The sequence below is a fragment of the Ursus arctos genome, unplaced genomic scaffold (genome assembly GCF_023065955.2).
Source record: "Ursus arctos isolate Adak ecotype North America unplaced genomic scaffold, UrsArc2.0 scaffold_14, whole genome shotgun sequence".
NCBI lineage: Eukaryota > Metazoa > Chordata > Mammalia > Carnivora > Ursidae > Ursus > Ursus arctos.
Genome location: NW_026622808.1, coordinates 64,189,901 through 64,209,177, shown reverse-complemented (window position 1 = coordinate 64,209,177; position 19,277 = coordinate 64,189,901). Strand labels below are relative to the sequence as shown.

General features: G+C 50.5%; 1 protein-coding gene and 1 long non-coding RNA gene across 12 annotated transcripts in view; one reads left to right on the top strand and one right to left on the bottom strand.

Moving 5' to 3' along the window:
* Positions 1-15,699, bottom strand: part of LOC130543632 (uncharacterized) — a 32,414-nt gene extending 16,715 nt beyond the window's left edge. Inside the window, exon 1 of one of the 2 annotated variants that reach the window (XR_008959127.1) lies at positions 15,493-15,699. This is a non-coding gene — a long non-coding RNA (uncharacterized LOC130543632). The remainder of the gene's footprint in view (positions 1-15,492) is intronic. The other variant, XR_008959128.1, reaches the window with a different exon arrangement.
* Positions 1-19,277, top strand: part of ATP2B2 (ATPase plasma membrane Ca2+ transporting 2) — a 365,663-nt gene that overhangs the window by 221,403 nt on the left and 124,983 nt on the right. For 3 of the 10 annotated variants that reach the window (XM_048226715.2, XM_048226714.2, XM_044385059.3), the window contains exon 1: positions 8,278-8,392. The exons of the other annotated variants lie outside the window; for them this stretch is intronic. The gene's annotated coding sequence lies outside the window, so the exon portion shown is untranslated. Of the gene's footprint in view, positions 1-8,277; positions 8,393-19,277 lie in introns of those variants that run through there. 10 annotated transcript variants of the gene reach the window in all.

The following is a 19,277-nucleotide window of genomic DNA, read 5'->3' as shown; positions in this document are numbered from 1 at the left end:
AGGTACTTGGGTATCCGTGTACCATTCTAGCAACATGTCCATGCCCAGATCTGGCAGCTAGTGAAGAGAAGGCTGAGGCACAGAGAACCCAGGAGAGTCTGGTTGTATTGGAGAGCATGGCTTGGCTCAAGGTCATCTATGGAGCATGGGACTCAGCACTTTCACACACATCATCCCTTCTAATAGGACAACCCTGCAGGGCAGTGTTGTTATTCACTTTACAGATGAGGAAACACTTTATAGATGAGGAAACAGGCTGAGAAAGGGCCTGCATGGTGTTTCTCATATAATACGTTTCCAGAAAATTTGAAATTTTTTCCTTGCCCCCTGGAGATCATACACTGAATGTCATAGCTTCCCACTTTGGGAAGAACCTTTATAGCAAAGGAAATCAATCTTTTCACTGCATGAACTCACCATCCCTCCTCTCCTCCCTTCCTTTCTTCCCTCCCTTTATTCTTCCTTCCTTCCTTCTTTCCCTCCCCAACTATGACCCACTATGTATTAGACACTGTGCTAGGCCTTAGCAGTACAAATCCAGACACAGGCCCTGCCCTCAGTGATCTAGTATCTAAATGAATCCAACAGTCACACAAATACATGTAAAATGCAACCATGTGATGACAGAGAGTATAGAGTAGTGAATCAGGGAAGGCCTCCTTGAGGAGGTGGGCTGAAGTTGAGAGTAGGAGAATGAGGAGGACTTTACTAGGTGATGATGGGGAGGGAACAGCATTAGCATTCCAGAGAGAACAGAACAGATGAAGGCCTAGTGGGGAAAGTGAGCAGTGTGGGTTGAACAGAGACAGTAAGGAGAATGGGGTTTTGGGTGGGGCTGGTGGAGCCTAGGCAGGCCACCTAGGGCTTAGAAGATCACATAAAGGAGTTTTGTCTTTATCCTAAGAGCAAGATGGATTGGGGGAGGTTGTGATATGATTGAAATTGCTCTCCCAAGTGGCAGCAGGGAAGCCAGTTAGGGAGTTACTACCATCATCCAGGCAAGAGATGAGAAAAATAAGGGCAGGGGCTGTGAAGATACTGGGAGATGAACAATTTTAAGGAATGTAGAAAGAGCAAAATCAATGGGACTTGGGTATTGGAGAGGAAAGTGACAGTGGTAACCTGTTTTCTGAGCTGTCCACTTAGAAGAAAAGGCCTTTTAGGTGACAGTGAACCCCAGGGAAAAATGAGATGGGGTGGGAAAACTTAAGGGTTAGATTTCAGACAGGTTAAATTAGAACCCCTACCTCACACCATGCACAAATCAAATTGAGGTAGAAGAAAACAGAGGGGGAAAACCTCATGACATTTGATTTGGCATTGATTTCTTAGATATGACTACAAAAACACAGGCAACAAAAGAAAAGAATAGATAAATTGGACTTCATCGAACTTGAAAACTTTTGTACATCGAAAGATACTACCAACAGAAAACCCATAGAATGGGAGAAAATACCTGCAGATCATATATCCGATAAGGGATTAATATCCAAAATATATAAAGAACTCTGACAATTCAACAACAAAAAAAGACAAACAATCCAATTCAAAAAAATGGGCCAAGGACTTGAATAGACATTTCTCCAAAGAAGATGTACATCACTAATCATCAGGGAAATGCAAATCAAAACCACAATGAAATTCCACTTTGCACCCATTAGGATAGCTATTACAGAAAACAAAAAGCAGAAAATAACAAGTATTGGCAAGGATATGGAGAAATTGGGATCCTTATGTGCTGTCGGTGGGAATGTAAAATGGTGCAGCTGCTGTGGGAAATTGTGTGGTGGTTCCCCCAAAAAATTAAACATAGAATTACCATATGATCCAGCAATTCTACTTCTGGGTATATAACCAAAAGAACTGAAAACAAGGACTCAAACAGATACTTGTACACCCAGGTTCGTAGCAGCATTATTCCCAGTAGCCAAAAGGGGAAAGCAACTCAGATGTCTATCAACAGATGAATGGATAAACAAAATGTGGTCTATACTTATAATGGAATATTATTCAGCTTTAAAAAAGGAAGGAAATTCTGACACATTACTTGGATAAACCTTGAAGATGTTGTGCTAAAGTGTGATAAGCCAGTCACAAAAGGACACATACATATTGTAGGATCCCACTTACGTGAGGTCTCTAGAGTCAAATTCACAGAGACAGAAAGTAGGATGGTGGCTGCCAGGAGCCGGGGGGAGGGGAATGGGAAGTTCGTGTTTAATGGGGACAGAGTTTCAGCTTGGGACGATGGAAGAGTTCTAGAGGCGGATGGTGGGGATGGTTGCACAACAGTGTAAATATGCTTAATGCCACTGGATTGTACACTTAAAAATGGTTAAAATGGCCAATTTTATGTTACATGGATTTAATGACAATTTAAAAAATAGATGGAAAAAATTAAATTGAGACAACTCATAGATCTGAATATAAAAGCTACAATTATAAAGCTTCTAGAAGAAAATGTCGAACATCTTTGCCACCTAGAAGAAATGATTTTTCAGAGAAAATATAAAAAACACTCATCATTTTTAAGAAAAACCTGGCAAGGTGAACTTGGGATCTGTTGAGTATGAGGTGTGGGGACATCCAGGTAGAAAGGCCAGGTAGGAAGCTGGTGTCTGTCGCTCACGGTGAGGCCTGGGATGGAGGGACCATGCGTGAGGCTCCCACAGTCAGCTGATATGTCAAGCTACATCTGTGCCTTTGGGGCCCACAATGGGTCACCTGCCTTATGACCCACCAGACTAGACTAAGTGACTTTGGGCCACTTCTGGAATGAGTCTCATTGTGGATGTCCAAGCAGATAAGGCCTGAGTGTTTTCCCAAGGTACTTGCTCTAGTTAGCATCTCACTGGGGTGTGACTTAGACCATCTGTCTGTTTCTCTGGCCAGACTTGGGGTGCGCTGTGATAACAGCTCTCTGCCCAGCTCTGTCGCCTTCACTTCTGTCCCCAGGACTAATGGGGAGTCAGATGAAATCTAATTTCCTCTCAACTGGAGGCTGATCAGTTACAGTTACAGGAACTTGCCGTCTGGAAAAAAAAATAGCTTTGCATTTTGCATGGGAGAGCACGGCACCCGAGTTCTTTCTTCGTAGCCATGCTGGCGTGGAGGGTCACTACAGGATTTGGAGCCACTGGACCATAGGAAAGCTATGGCATGAGAGGTGATTTTCAAGTGTCCTTGCTTTACTGAGGGTCTCCAGGCAAGGGGATCCAGCCTTGAACCTTGCTGTCTCTAACCATCCAGACCCCTGCATTTCCTTGCTCCACCACCTTGGTGCTGTTTGTATTCAGCATTCACGGGAAAGCAGGAAGTTGGCTTGGTCCTGCTGGACAGTGATGCTTAGCCTTCATTGAGTGATGGGGTCAGGGACTCCCTGGAGCACCTGGTGAAAGACACTGGCTTCCTTTGCTGAAAAATGTGAATCTACACAAATCTCTACAATGGGCCTTTACATGGGCCTCAACTAAAGACAGAGTGGTTGGGGCTCTCCGTAATAGCACTGAGGCCACCCAAAGTGCCTTCCTGCTTTGCCCTCTGGTTATCTTCTGGGCGAGATAGGATTGTGCCCGTTTTGCAGGTGGAAAAACCGAGGCTCGGAGGGGTAGCCCAAGCTGCCTGCCTTGTCCTGAAAGAAGTAACTGGGCCTCTGAGCTTGGAATTCCCAAACTCCCCTTCTTCTCCTGTATAGTCAGGAGTGCCCACCCTTAGCTTCTCTGAGTGGGAGAAGGGGTTATGAAGCACTCAGCGGTGGGAGGCCCTGTCCCTCAGAGGGTAGAGCTTTTGTCTGAATCATCTTTGAATATCCAGAGACCAACCCAAGGCCCCAGGATCAGCCATATGAATGACAAATAAGAGTGTATGCATGGGGGAGGGGTGCCTCAGTGGCTCAGTCGGCTAAGCGTCTGACTCTGGATTTCAGCTCAGGTCATGATCTCAGGGTTGTAAAATTGAATCCCACATTGTGCTCCGCACTGGGTGTGGAACTTGCTTAAGATTCTCTCTCTGCCTTTCATGTCCCCCTCCCTTTCTTTAAAAAAAAAAAAAAAAGAGTGTATGCATGGGGCGTTGCAGACTGGAAGAGCCTTTGGCTTCAGAGGAAGAAATGCTCTTAGACATCAGCTCTGTCCATCCTAGCACCACGATCTGGGCCTCTCTGAGCCTCAGTTTCCCTGTCTGTAAAATGGCACCATGCTCTGCATTCCATTGGCACTGTCACACATCACCTTCCCCAATTCCCTATTCATGTGTAAATAGCCCCATCTCACAGATGAAGACATTGAGGCTCAGAGCAAGTCAGTGGCCTGCCCAAGGCTATGTGGCCAGTAGCAGAGCTGGCATCAGCATGCAAGTCTGCCTAACCTCAGTCTGTGCCCTTGACCAAATGCAGGGAGTCCAACACCTAGTAGGTGCTTAATAGATGGACAAGTTGCTCCTCCTCAGTCCCCCCAGCCAGAGGGGCTTTCTTCAGGAGCCTGCAAGTGGTGACAACAAGCATAAGACAGAATAAAAGTAATTGGGGAGGATGCAGGAGCTTTGACATGACCCCTTCAGGCCAGGTCCCCCGCTCCCCAGTGAGCTCTTTGATTTCCTACACAGTGAAGTCTCTTGTTATGAGCATGGGGCAGGAGTGGGGGAAGATGAACTTGGTTGCTCTTTTTTCTCTGCTTTTGTCTTTTTACTTCTTTCTCCCCTTGCTGCAGTGGCAAGTGGGAGGCCCAGCAAATGCCCAGTGCGGCCACCACTCATTCTCATGCCCACACACCTCCTCCCTCTGTTAACGTCCCTTTCTGAGTCTGTTCAGAGTGGCAGCCCAGGCTCAAACCAGAAGTGATGAAGTCTACATTCTCAGCCCACCCCAGATCTGATGATGCACTTCAGACTAGTGGGTGACATGGGGACAGACGCTGAGTGCAGGAGGGCTCACTGTGGGCCGCAGCCGCGCCAGGTCCAGGACACACAGGCCGACCAGCCACCTCCCCCAGCAAGCTCCCAGGAAGACAATGACAGTGTGGTGTGTCCAGAAGGCCACAGAAGCAGAGACAGGTGTTGCAAATCTGCCGAGGAGGTTAGAGAAAGCTTCGGAAGAGCAAGAGTTAGAAGTAGCCATGGGGCGCCTGGGTGGCGCAGTCGTTAAGCGTCTGCCTTTCGGCTCAGGGCGTGATCCCGGCGTTATGGGATCGAGCCCCACATCAGGCTCCTCTGCTAGGAGCCTGCTTCTTCCTCTCCCATTCCCCCTGCTTGTGTTCCCTCTCTCACTGGCTGTCTGTCTCTGTCAAATAAATAAAATCTTAAAAAAAAAAAAAAAAAAGAAGTAGCCTAGAGGAGGGCACTTTGGGCAGGGGCAGCTGCCTGGGCAGACACCTGGAGGTGTGGAGCCTCACAAAGGGGTTTATTGTGATTGGAAGGAAGGATAAAGGAAGGGGCTGGAGACGTAGGCAGGGCCTGTGCATGAGGCTCCAGATTTTGAACCCTGTCCTGAGAACAGCAGGAAGCCACCTAATCAGGCCTGCCAGTGTGGCTGCATTCTCTCTCTCTGCTTGACCTCCAAATTGCTGGGGGCTCAACTCTGAGCCTCTTCCCTTCCCTTACTTCTCTCTCTCTCTTTCGATGATCTCACCCTATCCTGTGGCTTTAAATACCATCCTTAAGCTGCTGATTCCCATATTTATATCTTTAGCCAGAGCTCCCTTCTGCACCTCCAACTCATCATCCAACTGGCCACTTGGCATCTCTGCTTGGATTTCTCACAAGCATCTCAAAGTTAACAAGTCCAAAACGGGATTCTTGATCATGTCCACCCACCCCCAAAACTCGCTCCCTCCCCGACTTCCCATCCCAGGAAGTGGCACCACCATCATCCACCCTGCTGCTGAAGGCAGAGCCTTTATCATCCACGCCTTCCCCCCAGCCCCGGGCCCCAGCTCACCCTCTTGGTTCTACTTCCTAACTCCCACCCGCCCGTAACTCCTCAACACCACAGCCGCCCTGTCCACACCCTCTTGGGTGACGCAGGAGCTGCTTTGCTCCCACTCTCCCTCTCACACCCTGACAGCCGTTCTCCGATGGATGATGGATCTGTAAACAAACAAACAACTCTGTGCTAGTCTGCCGCCTGAAGTTCTTTGGAGACATCCCTCTGCACCAAGAGTCAAATCCAGTTTCCTCATGGAATCCGAGGTTTGCACACTCTGGCCGCTGCCCACCTCTGAGCTCGCCTCTGCTCACTGCCCTTCACTCAAGCTTCAGCCACACTGGCCCTCTTTGGATCATTAAAAGCGCACCCAGCCCCTTCCCACCTCCGGGCCTTTGCCCATGCTGTTTCTTCTGCCTGAAACACACTGGCCCCAGCTCTCTGCACATCCACCTGGCGAAATAGGTCCCCAGGCAGCTGGTCGTAGTGCCGTATTCTCTTCATAGTGCTTTGCACGGTCCATCTTTCCCAGTAGAGCAAGCACAGTGCACCTGGCACACAATAAGTGCTCACTAAATAGTCGTGGAACGGATAAACCCAGGAACAGCAGAAGGGGCCCTAGAAGCAGGAGATCATGGGAGGGAGAATGAGACCTGCCCGGCCAGCAGAAGGGCACATAAAGGCAAACAGAGCACCAGGCAGGATGTTTGGATTTCATCTGAGAGGCCCTGGGGAGCCACAGAGAGTTCTAAAACAGAGTCAGAGAAGTGGAAGCGATCATTAGACCTGGGGAGACCGTATGTCTAGTAGTCATGGGATTGGGTTCTGGAATCAGACTGCCTTGGGTCAGGTCTTGCTTCAACAGCTCCCCAACTGAGACCTTGGGCAAACCACATAGCCCGTCTGAGCCTCGGTGTCGTCCTTTGTAAAATGCGGCCAGCTAACAAAGCCTACACACAGGGGTACTGAGATGTTAAAGAAGGAGACAATGCATGGAGAGTTCTCAGGACCTCGGCAGTGCTCAATAAACAGTGGCCGATACTGCCACTTCAGGGTTGTTCATGCTACTTAATAAGACTGTGAGGGGCAGACATCACACGTGGTACCAGGGAAATAGCCCTCCTGGTCCTGAAGCTCACAGTCTAATAGGGGAGATGGGTACATAGCTCTGCCCATGGTTCCCTAGGACAAGTACTGAGCTGAAGGTCTAAGCCAGGCCCTGTGTGAGCAGAGCATTAAGTCTGGGGAAAGTCAGGGAAGGCCTCTTAGAAGAAGTGACATTGGTTTTGGGGGAGATAGTTTCCTTGAGAGAATATTTTGAGTCAGCAGCCACTGGCCCAGGAACAAGAGAGGAGGGAGGTGTGTTCTGGCTGCTCAGCTCCCAAAATAACCCGCATCTGAGGGCGGACAGCCCAGCAAGCCCCAGGAGCTGCCACTGTGCCTTTCCTGGCCAGGTTCCGGTGACCTTGGAACAGTCCTTGCCCTGCCCTGTGCCCCCAGGTGGCAAGAGCGGCTGAAGGCAGGAGGCTGGGACCAGAGTGCTGGCCCTGGCCAAGGGGGCTGGGTGGCCAGCACAGGCACCCGGCATACCCCCTTCTCTCCTCCTGCTCACAGGCCCCTGAGCTGCCCTGTGACCAAGTCATGTTTGCATTTTGGCTTCTGGACCAGTGGCTTGACCTCCCGGGCCAAAGAACTCTGTCCCTCCCTCTTCCTCTGCCTGTGTGGCTGTTTCAGTCTCCATGCCTTTCTTCCAGTTCCTCTAGCTCTTTATCCCTCTATCCCTCTCCCTCATTCCTTCCCTCTCCCTCTCTCCATCCCTCTTCTCTTCCCTTTTTCTATCTACCTTCCTCCCCCTCTTCTCTCTTTCCCTCCTCCACCTCCTTTCCTCCCCTTCTCCCTCCCACCGCTGGCTCTCAAGTTCCCTCTGTCTTACAGCTTCTCCTTCTCCCCTTTCTCTTTCCCTCCCCCCTCTCCCCTCTCCCTTCCGTGCGAGGCACCCCAGAACAGCCTCTCTCTGCCCCCGTAAGACCAAAGCCCAGGCTTCAGCACCACCAGCCCCCCACCCAACATATACATACTGGCCCAGCCTGGCCCAGAACACAGGGATGAGGGCAGGATTGGCCAGAAGGGTGGATGCTGAGACTAATGCAGATTGTGGGAGAGAGGGAAGGGTCCTGTCCTTACCCCCACCCCACCCCCACCTTCCCTCACCCCCGTGTCAGAGCTGGGGGCCAGGAGGAAGTCCCTGAGCAGTTTCCTCCCCTCTGTGCAGCTGCTGGGCTCCTCGGGCAGTCAGACAGCAGGTCGGGTCACTGGGCCCATTCAGCAGAATTATAAATAGCAGCTTGTGCCTGGCCTGACCCACAGAGCAACCACGGCCGCTGCAGGGCACCCCAGGCCCCCTGTCCTCCACCCCTCCAGCAATCCCTCTGAGGCAAGTCCTGCCCCTCCCCTGTGCTGCCAGCGGGTCCCCAGGTCAGTATCTGATGTGCTGTCGCCATGGTAACCTGCATGTCCCCAGCAGGCTCAGGTTGCGGGAGGTGGGGGTGCGGGCAACCCAGGAAGAGGTCCAGTGGCCTAGAATCAAAGGTCACTGCTCTATGCTGGGGCTTGCTGGCTCTCTCAGGGGCTGGGGAGTGGGGTCCTATCCCTCAGAATTCTCACCCTGCTGGGGGACATGGGGCAGAGATGTCTGACCCTGGGAGGCCTGGCAGAGGGGCACTGCCCCAGGCCTCTGCCAGTGAACTGGGCAGCAGGTCAGCCCAGGACTTAATGCCAGAGAGATGTGGGTTCAAATCCCACCTCCCCACCTACTGCTTAGGTCACCTGAGGACCACCACTTAACCCTCCGAGTGCAGCATCCTCATTGTTAAGACAGGAAGCTCCTGTCTTAAGGAGCTTAAGTATTACTTAAGACAGTAATACTCCTCCCCTTGCTGAAGAGGAGATTGCTGAAGAGATCAAAGACTACCAGTTATGAGGTCCTTCAGTCCTCAACTTATACCCTTTGTGTCCCTGGGGCCAGTGCAGGTCCAGGGTGGATCTTACAGACTTCAAGTCACACCAGCTAATGATCTGAAGTAGGTTGCACAATCTCTCTGAGTGTCAGTTTCCCCATCTATAAAATGGGCATAAAGTCAGCATCTACACCTCACTGTGTTGTTTTGTGGATGAGTTGGGCCTTGGTGTGAGGAGCCATTGGCACAGTGCTGGGCGCAAAGCCAGTGCCCTGCACATGGCAGCTAAACTTGCCATCGCTTTCTGAACTGTTACTTCTCTTCCAGCCTTCGCGGCAGAGATGCCCTTGCTCCTTCACTACCACTGGTCATGTCAGGCCACTCCCCTTCCCTCCCGGGTCTGTGTCCCCATCTCCGAAATGACAGCAGGACCACTCAGGCCCTGCCTGCATCTGAGATTGATATATCTCAAGCAGACCCACTGGGCTGGGCTGTATCTATTATTATTTACTGACACCCTCACCCGGGCCCTGTCCTTGATGCCCGAAACTTGAGCTGCATAGTTGCCTGGCAACCAAGGTGCCAGCTCAAGAGGCTTGGGTGTCAGGGTGTCCAGCTTCAGCCCCCTCCCTGAAGGCCAGAGGCCCATCCCTGGGCAGCCAGGGAGTGGGAGGGCTCTGGGCAGGGGCCCTTGCCTGGGCCAGCCCAGAGGGGACTTCCTCTTCCCCTCCTACCTGCCCAGGTCCAGTCTGTCTCTGAGCCCACTCTCTCAGAGTAAAGGGGGCCATTGGCCTGGGATATTTTTATAGGTGGGACACGTGGTCAGGCTCAGAGACAGAGAAATCGGAGCCTTCTCGCGCTGCTAACTGATATGGGCAGCTGTCACTGTCACCCTCTTCCTGGAAGCCTGCAGCCTAAGTTTGCCCAAAAGCATGAAGAATTCTTGACCCTCTCTTAGCACTATCTCCGGGAAGCCTTATCTCCTGGAGCTCCTGGGGCTCTTTCATGGCCACGCTTACTGAACTCTATCACCCTCATGTTTACTTGGATGATAACCTGTTTGCCCTCTCCCGTTTTCATTCATTCACCCAACAAGTATTTTACTGAGCATTCATCCAGCTCTACTGTGTCCTGCTTGAGTGACCTCGGGCAACGTCACCTCTCTGCCTCAGTTTTCTTTTCTGCAAAATGGGGGTCACAAGTATACGTGCTTCATGGAATTGTGTGGATCCAGTGAGATGACATACACAAATGTGCCATAGAAAATGCTCCGTAAATGTTAGCTGATCATGATTGTTTTTATTAAATTGTTATAAAGCATAGGCACTGTACCACATGGGGAGGGAATGAGGCAAAACTTTTTGAGAACAGGGCAGGGTCTGGTTCCACTCTAACCATATAGCATCTCACAGGACCTGGCATGTAGCAGACCCTCAGCAAAAGTTGGCCAAATGAGCGGCGGTGAGAAATGAACTGTTTCCCTTGGAATCCTTTGCTGCTCGGGGCGCTGAGAGTAGAGACATTGACTTTAAATATCTTTTACAATTCCAGGTATTCCTTAGGATCTATTGTGGCTGTTTCATCCACAAAGTTACCAGAATGGGTTTGGAATCTCATTGTAACTTTTCAGTCTCTGCCCCATGTTTGGGGTGGGGCTGAGGAAGGCAGGCGTAGGGGTAATCACGGTGGACTTAAATCGCAGGGCAGACAACTGGCGGCGGGGTGGGGATTCGGCATTTATAGGAACCTGAGAGCCAGCACCTCCTTGCATTGTGCACCCTAGGCGCTCCACCTGCCTCACTATCGCCTCAATCTCCTTGTCTTTAAAACAGGCTCCCTGGGGCAGCTGGGTGGCTCAGTCGGCTAAGCGTCTGATTCTTGATTTTGGCTCAGGTCGTGATCTCAGGGTTGTGAGATTGAGCCCCATATCAGACTCTGCACTCAGCAGGGAGTCTGCTTGAGATTCTCTCTCCTTCTCCCCCTCCCTCTGCCCCTCCCCCCACTCCCTCTTTAAAAAAATAAATAACATAAAATGGGCACTCTGCTCCCTCTGCCCCAGGGTCACAGGCGAGACAAAAAGGGCCAAACTGTGAAAAACACCTTCTAATAACCATCCTTAGTTACAATAGCATAGCCGAGCTACCCAGAGAAAAGGGCTGGGCTGATTCCCCGGGCCTACCACTCATCAGCAAAACCATGTTGGGTAGCCGCCAGCCCTCTGGCCTGGGGGCCATTTCTAACAGCAGGTGATGTGGCCAGGCTGACGGCTCCAGGATTTCACTCTTGACTTCTTCCACACACAGGAAGGGGCTGCGATCTGCTTCCCACCCCTCACACCCAGCCTGCCAGGTCAGCCAAAGCCCCCGCCTCGCACCTGTCAGCAGTGTAGGGGAGAAGAATCCCACTGGGGGTTTCCTTAGTGGATTCTAAAGATGGCAAAATCCTGGGAACCTCTTTCCATCCCCCAGCCCCCGGCCCTGCTGGATGCCTGTCACTATATCTCCACCTTGGATAGGAGGACCACAGTGGCTTTCTCAGTTCCCCCAGAACACTACATTCCACTCCTCTGGTGTCCACACCACAGGGCAGCTCTATTTATGCTGGTCTGGGTCTAGAAATCTGTTGAGTGCTGACATTTAAGAGCACAGCCTTGGGACTCTGACCTTGATGAGACTTTGGGCAGTCACCCCACCTTGCAAACCTCAGTTTCCACATCTGTAAAATAAAGAAAATAAGAGCATCTACCTGAGAGGCTGTTTTGGGTATGAGCAAGATCATGGGTGGAAAATCTGAATGTAAGGAGTAACACTTGGTAGTAATAAAACTTAACTGCTTTTATGATTATTTTTATTACTATTACTGCTCACTTGCAGTTACAACTGTGGCCACATCCCTGCTGGAAATGTTATCTTGTTTCCTAGTTCAGTCACAGCTTCCATCCTTCCTGGAGGCCAGTGCTGAGTACACAGTAGGTACTCAATGCATGCTCTCTGCCTTTGTATTCAAACGCAAGCATTTGTTGAAGTAGATAAGTCCATGACCCAGGCAACCTTATTCTCTCTCAGTTCCTGAGGTCACACTATAGGTTCCCAGAACCACTCAACAAACTTCTGCTAAATACCAACTGTGTTTGTCAGGTACACTGAGGACCTGAAGATGGATGGCACAGTCCCCTGCCCTCTAGGGCATGAACAGTCAAGCCTCATGGAGGGGTCAGTTGACTCTGTCTGGAGAGTGGGGCCAGCATAGGATTCATCGAGGAGGAGCCCTCTGAGCTAGGCCCTGCAGGGTGAATAGGAGCCCACCAGGCAGAGAAGCAAGAAGGGAGGGAACACCCTGTGCTAAGGCATGGCTGGTGGTCCACAAGGAAGCTCTGAGTTGCTTTTTTATTATTAAAACAAGAAATTTTCCCCCATAGATGTCTCAGTGCCCAGAAGGTGACTCTGGCCGATCCAAGGGCAAACCCATGCCCATCAGGGTTGGGGGTGTTAGGAGCCAGAGAGGCCCTCTTCCCCGGGTCTGATCCAGGGTCCAGGACTTATCACGTGAAGGTCTCTTAGAAGCCATCTAATCTGACCTCCTCATTTTACAGATGGAGAAACCAAGACCCAAAGAAGGAAGACAGTTGAGCAGGGCAGATAATGGCAGACCTCCTAGCCAGGCTTCCCCAAGACCTATCCACCCATGGCTGGTGGTGACCAGCCCTGGAGTTACATGTTCTTTCAGGATCCTGAGCCCACAGATTGTCCTCTAGAGATATCATTCTGTGTAGGACCTGCCACAGGCCCCTGAGTCTCTGTAACCTTAGTTTCCTACTTGGGAAATGGAAATAATTAATGGGTTTTTTATGAACTTCAAACTGAAAAGCATTTTATGAAAACTCTTTTAAAATGCCATTTTGTCATCACCATCATTTTGTTCAGGGTGAACCCTAATGGCAGAGTTCCCGGAGAGCTGAAGTCATCTGTGGCACGATTTGGGGGTTCAAATTTCAGGGCCACTCTGTAGACAGCCCCAGAGACAGTGACAGGTTGGCTTTCTATTCTGTTCTGGAGCCTCTGTGGATACCCTCTCTTACTACCCACCCACCTCCCAAACTGGGAGACTAAGACAGTCTCAAGAAAGTAATAAAACTTTTTGCCATGACCCATGGCTTCACAACTCCCCACACACACACGGTCTAGAGTCTTATTTCTGAAACACATACACTTTTTGCACAGCTCAACACATCCGCTGCTCAGATATGCTCAAGCAGGCTTATACACATTCCATATGCAGCCACATGTGTGCTCTACCCTGCTCTGACACATACAGACACACATATGTACATGTATGCCTGATTGCACAGCCATACATACACACACACACACACACACGTATCTATGCACTCATGGTCATGAACTTCCAGTAAAGAAGAGAGAGTAGGGTTATTCTGCATGAGTCAGAAAATGCCCATTAACTATAAAACTAAAAATAGTTGGCAAGAAGAATATTTCAGGTCAACCTAAAAAACTTTGTAACCACCAACATTGGCACAGATTATCGTGGAATGAGGGAGTGAGCCCCCTGTCAAGAGAGACATGCAAGCACAGGCAGGATGTAACACAGGTATTATAAAGGGGCTTGGGCATCAGGGATTTTGACTTCTGAAGTCCCTTCTGGTCTCTGGATTCAAGTAAGCTCAGGGAATCAGAGCCTCTTCTCACTTTTCTGTCAAGCTTTGCAAATAATGGTGCCCCTTTGTGGTCTCTGCTCTGAGTATAGTCTTCCTGGGGTAGCCCTATAGTACAAGACAGGGTGCCCAGGGACCAGCTCTGTGTAGGCCTGATGTCATGGGGTATCAGCCACTAGGGATGTGCACACCAGAGCCCCCCAAACCTGGCACCCATTTCATGCCAGGTCTGAATCTGGAGAGGGAAAGGTAGCAGCTCTGGCCTTGTCAGTCCCTTGTAACAAGGAGGCCAGGGTAGCAGAAGCCCTCGTTTGGGCACTGCAAAGTGGGGTGTCAAGGACTGAAATATCTAGAGAAGCAGGGAATGAGTAAGGTGGGCTGGAGAAAGACCCCTTGACTCGGAGTTGTGTAAGACTTGAACCTAGCTTCTAACTGCATCTGAAACCCAAACCCAACTCCCTTGGATTACATCCCACACAGATGCCTCAGAGACTGTACATGAGGCCTAAAATCCAGGCCTGGATCAGCCCCCAGGGATCCCCCTACTCTTTAGGAAGATCCCCAGAGCCATTAGGAAACCCAGGAGAGAAAGGAAGAGCAGAAGTGGCTGGAGAAGGACCTTTGAAAGGCAGAATAAGGTGACAAAAGGGCTGGGCCATGTCTCCCTGGAGGAGAGGGAAGCAGGGCTCCAGCCCCTACAAGTTGCCCCATCACCAAACCTGGAAGGAGGAAAGCAGATGGCAAAGCTAGAAAAGCAGAGGGAGGACAGCATTTGCAGGCCATTGGGGGGGGGGGGGTCTGTTGATGTGGATACCTTCAGGGTCCAAGGATTGGGGTCTCCTGGGGCCTTGGAAGCACTTTGGCTTTTGAGCTCTTTAACTTTCTGATGGGACTTGAACCTTCTTGAGAAGCTAGAGGGGATGGGGCAGGGCTCAAGCAAGAGGAGGCTCAGGGCAAAAAATATGGAGGATTCAGGGCAACCTTTAGTCCTCCCAGCCCTGCTCTTGGGATTGGAGAAGGGACTGGCACTTAGGGAAAATCCTGCCCAAGGATGAAGGCGAGACTCATCCCTGGAGCATCCTCGGAATCGAAGGAATGGATCAGGAGGGTGAGGCCGTAGGCCTGAGCCCAGATCTGCCAGCACCTGTTCTGTGGCCTTGGGCAGTACCTTTCACCTCAGGGCCTCCACTTCCCCATGTGGAAATCATTCTCACTCTAGTTGATTGTGTGTCCCTCACTGGCCAGTCTCTGGGCTGAGCCCTATGCCCTGCATGAACTCACATTATCTTCCCAACGACCCTGAAAGGTGGGGATGATTATCATCTCCATTTTAGAGATGCAGCAGCTGAGGCCAGAGCGCTGCTTTGGTTTACCCACGGTCACTCAGTGATGGTAGAGTGGGGATTCTAACCCAGATCTCTCTGACTGTAAACTCCAGAGGAATTCTGACCCTACTAAGTATGAGTCAAATGAAAAGTGGCTTAAGAATCCTATGGTGACTAACATATCATAATAATGAAAAATAAATTTAAAAAAAAAAGAATCCATAGAAGGGGATGCCTGGGTGGCTTAGTCGATTAGGCATCTGCCTTCAGCTCGGGTCATGATCTCAGGGTCCTGGGATTGAGCCCCTTATCGGGCTCCATGCTCGCAGGGAGCCTGCTTCTCCCTCTCCTCCCTGCTTATGCTCTCTCTCTCTCAAATAAATAAATAAAATCTTTAAAAAAAAAATCCATAGAAGGAAGGAGCTTTGGGGGACAGGAGGAAATTCCCAAGAGGAGATGGCCCTAGAGATTGTGGATCTAGGGACCCAGACACAGGGTAGTATGCAACAGACAAGGAAGAGAGGACATTCCAGGTAGGGATTCCAGCCATGCGACATGTGCAGGTAAGCCTGCAGAGGCAGCTCCGATGATGGGGATAGAGGGAAGCCAAGCTATACACACCTGCCATGGCCTTGCTTACTTTCATTTCAGGGCTTGGAGCATCAGCAGTAGGCCTGTGGCTCTGCACAACTTCAGTGAGGCTGGGGTCCCCTGGGCCTGTGTCCCCCGGGAGGCTGCATTTGCATCTGTCCCCGTACAGATGGTTGGTGAGTGCAGCTAGCAGCCCCTACCCCCACCCGCACCCCCTTCTGTCACTGGGACTAGGCTGCTCAGGGAGCGTGGTGCAGCATTATTTTTAGAAGTGGCACCATCTGTTCAAGGTGCCGGGTGGATTCTGTTCATCTCTGCAGTGGCCAGGACAGCCATGCCAAGTCAGGGGAAGAGCTGCAGAACTGGCCGGCTGGGACGGTCACTAATCATTAGCATGCTGGCCTGCTAGATGAAGGAGCCAAAGAGATTCTGCAAGCCCTCAGGGTGTGGGATTCTGGGAGCTAGGGTCTGGGGCTGCCAGTAGGGCGGCTCTGGAGCCAGAGCAGCCAACACAGAGGAAAAACTCAGCATAGTGGTGTGTCCAGTGCCCCCATGCACCCCACATGGTCCCCAAGCCTACCTCCTGGCAGGTTCTGAATGCCCTACCCTGACCTCCAGCTTTGTGTGGAGAATGGCCAGACTTACAAGGATCCTCTTTGAGACCTAACACTGGTGTGGGAGAGAACACAGGATTGACCAGTGTAATCCAGAAGCGCTAGGACTTCTCACTGGAACCCAAACACTTCAGTGTGGTCCCACTGCCTGAGCCACCACTACCCAGGGCTTCTGAGTCATTGCAGGAAGGAGTTAGGCTGTTGATTGTGAGCAGGGGTTCTGACAGCAGACTGCCTGAGTTTTAGATCCAACAGTTATGTGACCCTAGGCACCCTCCTTAACCTGGAATAGCCTCTGTTTGCTCACCTGTAAAATGAGATGCTGGTAACAGCTATTTTGTAGGGTCTAGCTGTGGATATGCCAAGTTGATGCCTGTAAGGCTGTGGCATGCTGTCTAGATGCATTCAGCATCAGCTCTCTCTACCATCTGGCTGACCAGTTTCCACTTCTCAAATGCAGCCTGCACTCTAAGATTCATTGTCCCCAGTGTCTTTCCATAGTCAGATTGATTTCTCAGTAGTGGAGCCAGCATTGGTGGAGATTGGTCCTGTGCTGGGGGCTGGAGAGGCCCTGTTCTCAGAGAGTTCATGATCTAGCAAGGGAGGCAAGCTGGCAAAACCCACCCCAAGACTGGGGATAGAGAGTATGAAGTCAAGAAACAAACTGCAAGTGATGGGCTGGCAACGGGAAGGGGGCTGAAATTTGAAGCAGAAGATTTGGAGAGAACTCCACGAAGAAGTTGACATAGGGGCTATGCCCTGAAGAGGAAGGTTTGTGATAATGGAAAAGCAGGAGCAGACAATCCAGGATGGAGGGTACAGTGTTTGGCAGGAACATGCATTAGTTGTTCAGGAAAAGCGAAGAGTCCACTTAGACCAGAGGCCAGGGAAGCTGGCTCCAAGCCAATCAGGTAGGATACTGAATGCCATGGTCATGAATATGTTTTTTTAAAAATAGGTACCAGGAGGGATGCCTGTGTGGCTCAGTCCATGAGCATCTGACTCTTGATTTTGGCTCAGGTCATGATCTTGGGGTCATGAGATCAAGCCCTGCATAGAGCTCTGGGCTCAGTGGGGAGTCTGCTTCTCAGTCTTTCCCCCTCTCCCTCTGCCCCTCCCCCTGTTCATGCTCTCAATCTGTAAAATCAATCAATCAATCTTTAAAAAAAATAGGTACCAGGACCCAGCAATGGTTTTTAATCCAAAGAGCGGTATGCTCAAATCTAAGAGGCAACACCAATTCTACTCCTGGTTCTGCCACTCCTTAGCTGTGTGACCTTGGGCATGATATTATTCCACCTCTCTGAGCCTTAGTTTCCCATCTGTAAAATAGGCATAATAATGCTTACCTCTGGGGTTATTGTGGGATATATACATTCAGAGCCAGCACAATTCCTGAAATATGGAAGCCACACAGGAAATGAGAGTCATCACCAGCATCATTTGGAGGAGAGTGAAGGAGGGGGAGTGAGAGGCCAGTTGGGAGGCTGTGAATGAGGACCTTGAACTAGGGTCAGGAACCCTGGTGGCAAGGAAGATGAGGGAGCCTGAGCCCTGACCCCGCTGCTCTCTGGGTCTGGGCACCTTGTTGGTCAATTGTCAAGGGTGACCCTGAGTCAATCCTTGGACTGGGAAGGTGCTTTAGATGTCATAAGTGACGCAGGGTTCACAGAAGGATGAGAACATTAGGGGAATCTGAAGACCTGCAAGACCTTCAGAGGATACATTTGGTAGTCAGAGAAGGTTGGTTCTAGAGCTTGGGAGAAAGGGCAGGGTGGAAACGTAGGTTTGGGAACTACTTATGTTAGGATGAATGTTGATACTAGGTGGGTGGCATTGCCCAGGGAGGGTAGGTCATTAAGAGGGTCAAGAGTAGGACTATAGAAAAAGACTACAGTCTGTAGTTGACCCCAAACAGAGAAGTCATGCAGACCTCTAGGCAGAATTGGTCACATAGGCCATAAGAAATTGAGAAGAAGGGGTGGGGGCCATCAGCATGGCAAGGGTTTGAAGACTGAAAAGGGCGCTGGAGTTGGCTGGTAGGAGTTGTCCCCAGAAGCCCCCTAGCAGGAAGTAGCATTTGGAAAGGCAGAGACAGGAGCCAGGGGTGATTGTGAGCCAGAGACCGAGCCACAAGAACAGGGCAAGATTCTAGAACCCAGAACTGGGGGAGTGTTGGTTACAAGAGGAAGAAAGCTGAAAGAGGGGCCGGCGTGAGAACCCCAAAGTGCTAGGGCAGTGGGACTCTGCCACCAGCCTAACTCATCTTTGCAGGCTTAAGGCTAGGGATTTGTTCTTCAAGTAGCCCCAAAGTGATGCCAACACAGGTGGCCCTGAGGGAACTGCACTTGGAGCATCCCTGTTCTGGGGTCCTCAAGCTCCACCCAGAGAAGCCTTTATCAGAAGAGAAAGTAGGGGAAACCTTGGCCCTGGGGGAGGCAGCTCCTTCTCTCAACTGCTCCTCTGACTTCCTGGCCTTTTGATTCACCTCCTTCAGTTCTGAGGTCAAGTCAGTGGCCTGACAGAGATCTCTAGCTCTCTACCAGGGAGACCAGGGGAGATAACCTGGGCTAAGGCAAGGAAGCCAGTGAGTGCACAGTCACCAAACCAGGGCAGCTCTGCTTCAGCCTAGAAAACTGGCCACAGTAGTGAGACATAGAATCTTAAAAACACCACACACACACACACACACACACACACACACACACACACACACACACCGTCCCTGCCAGTGCCTGCATCATTCTGACTCCCCTCCTCCTTTGAATCCAGGAGTCCTTCTGATTTTTTCACCCCTCTCCATTCGTTCTGTCTCCTGGCCTCTGCCTTCTCAAGCCATATAGAATGAGTTTCTTCCTAGCTTTAGGGAGCTTATTCTCTCATCTGGACCCCAAAGGACTCACACAACTATTCAGTAGTCTCCCAACTTAGACTCATCCCCTGGCAGGTCTGGAGATGAATACCACACTCTGCAGAAGAAAAAAATTAACAAAATCAGACTGAGATGCCACCACTTAAATATGGTCCCAGAAGGAACCAGAGATAGATGCAAATGCATCTACAATGCAAAAGAATAGATCACTAATGATGAGATTTCTGCCATCAGAGAAAGGTGGCACTGATGAGCCAAGGTGGGTCTTATGCATGTGTACATAAATGGCCCCCAAGTGGCCCTTTCACAGTATCATTTTATTGGCTCAG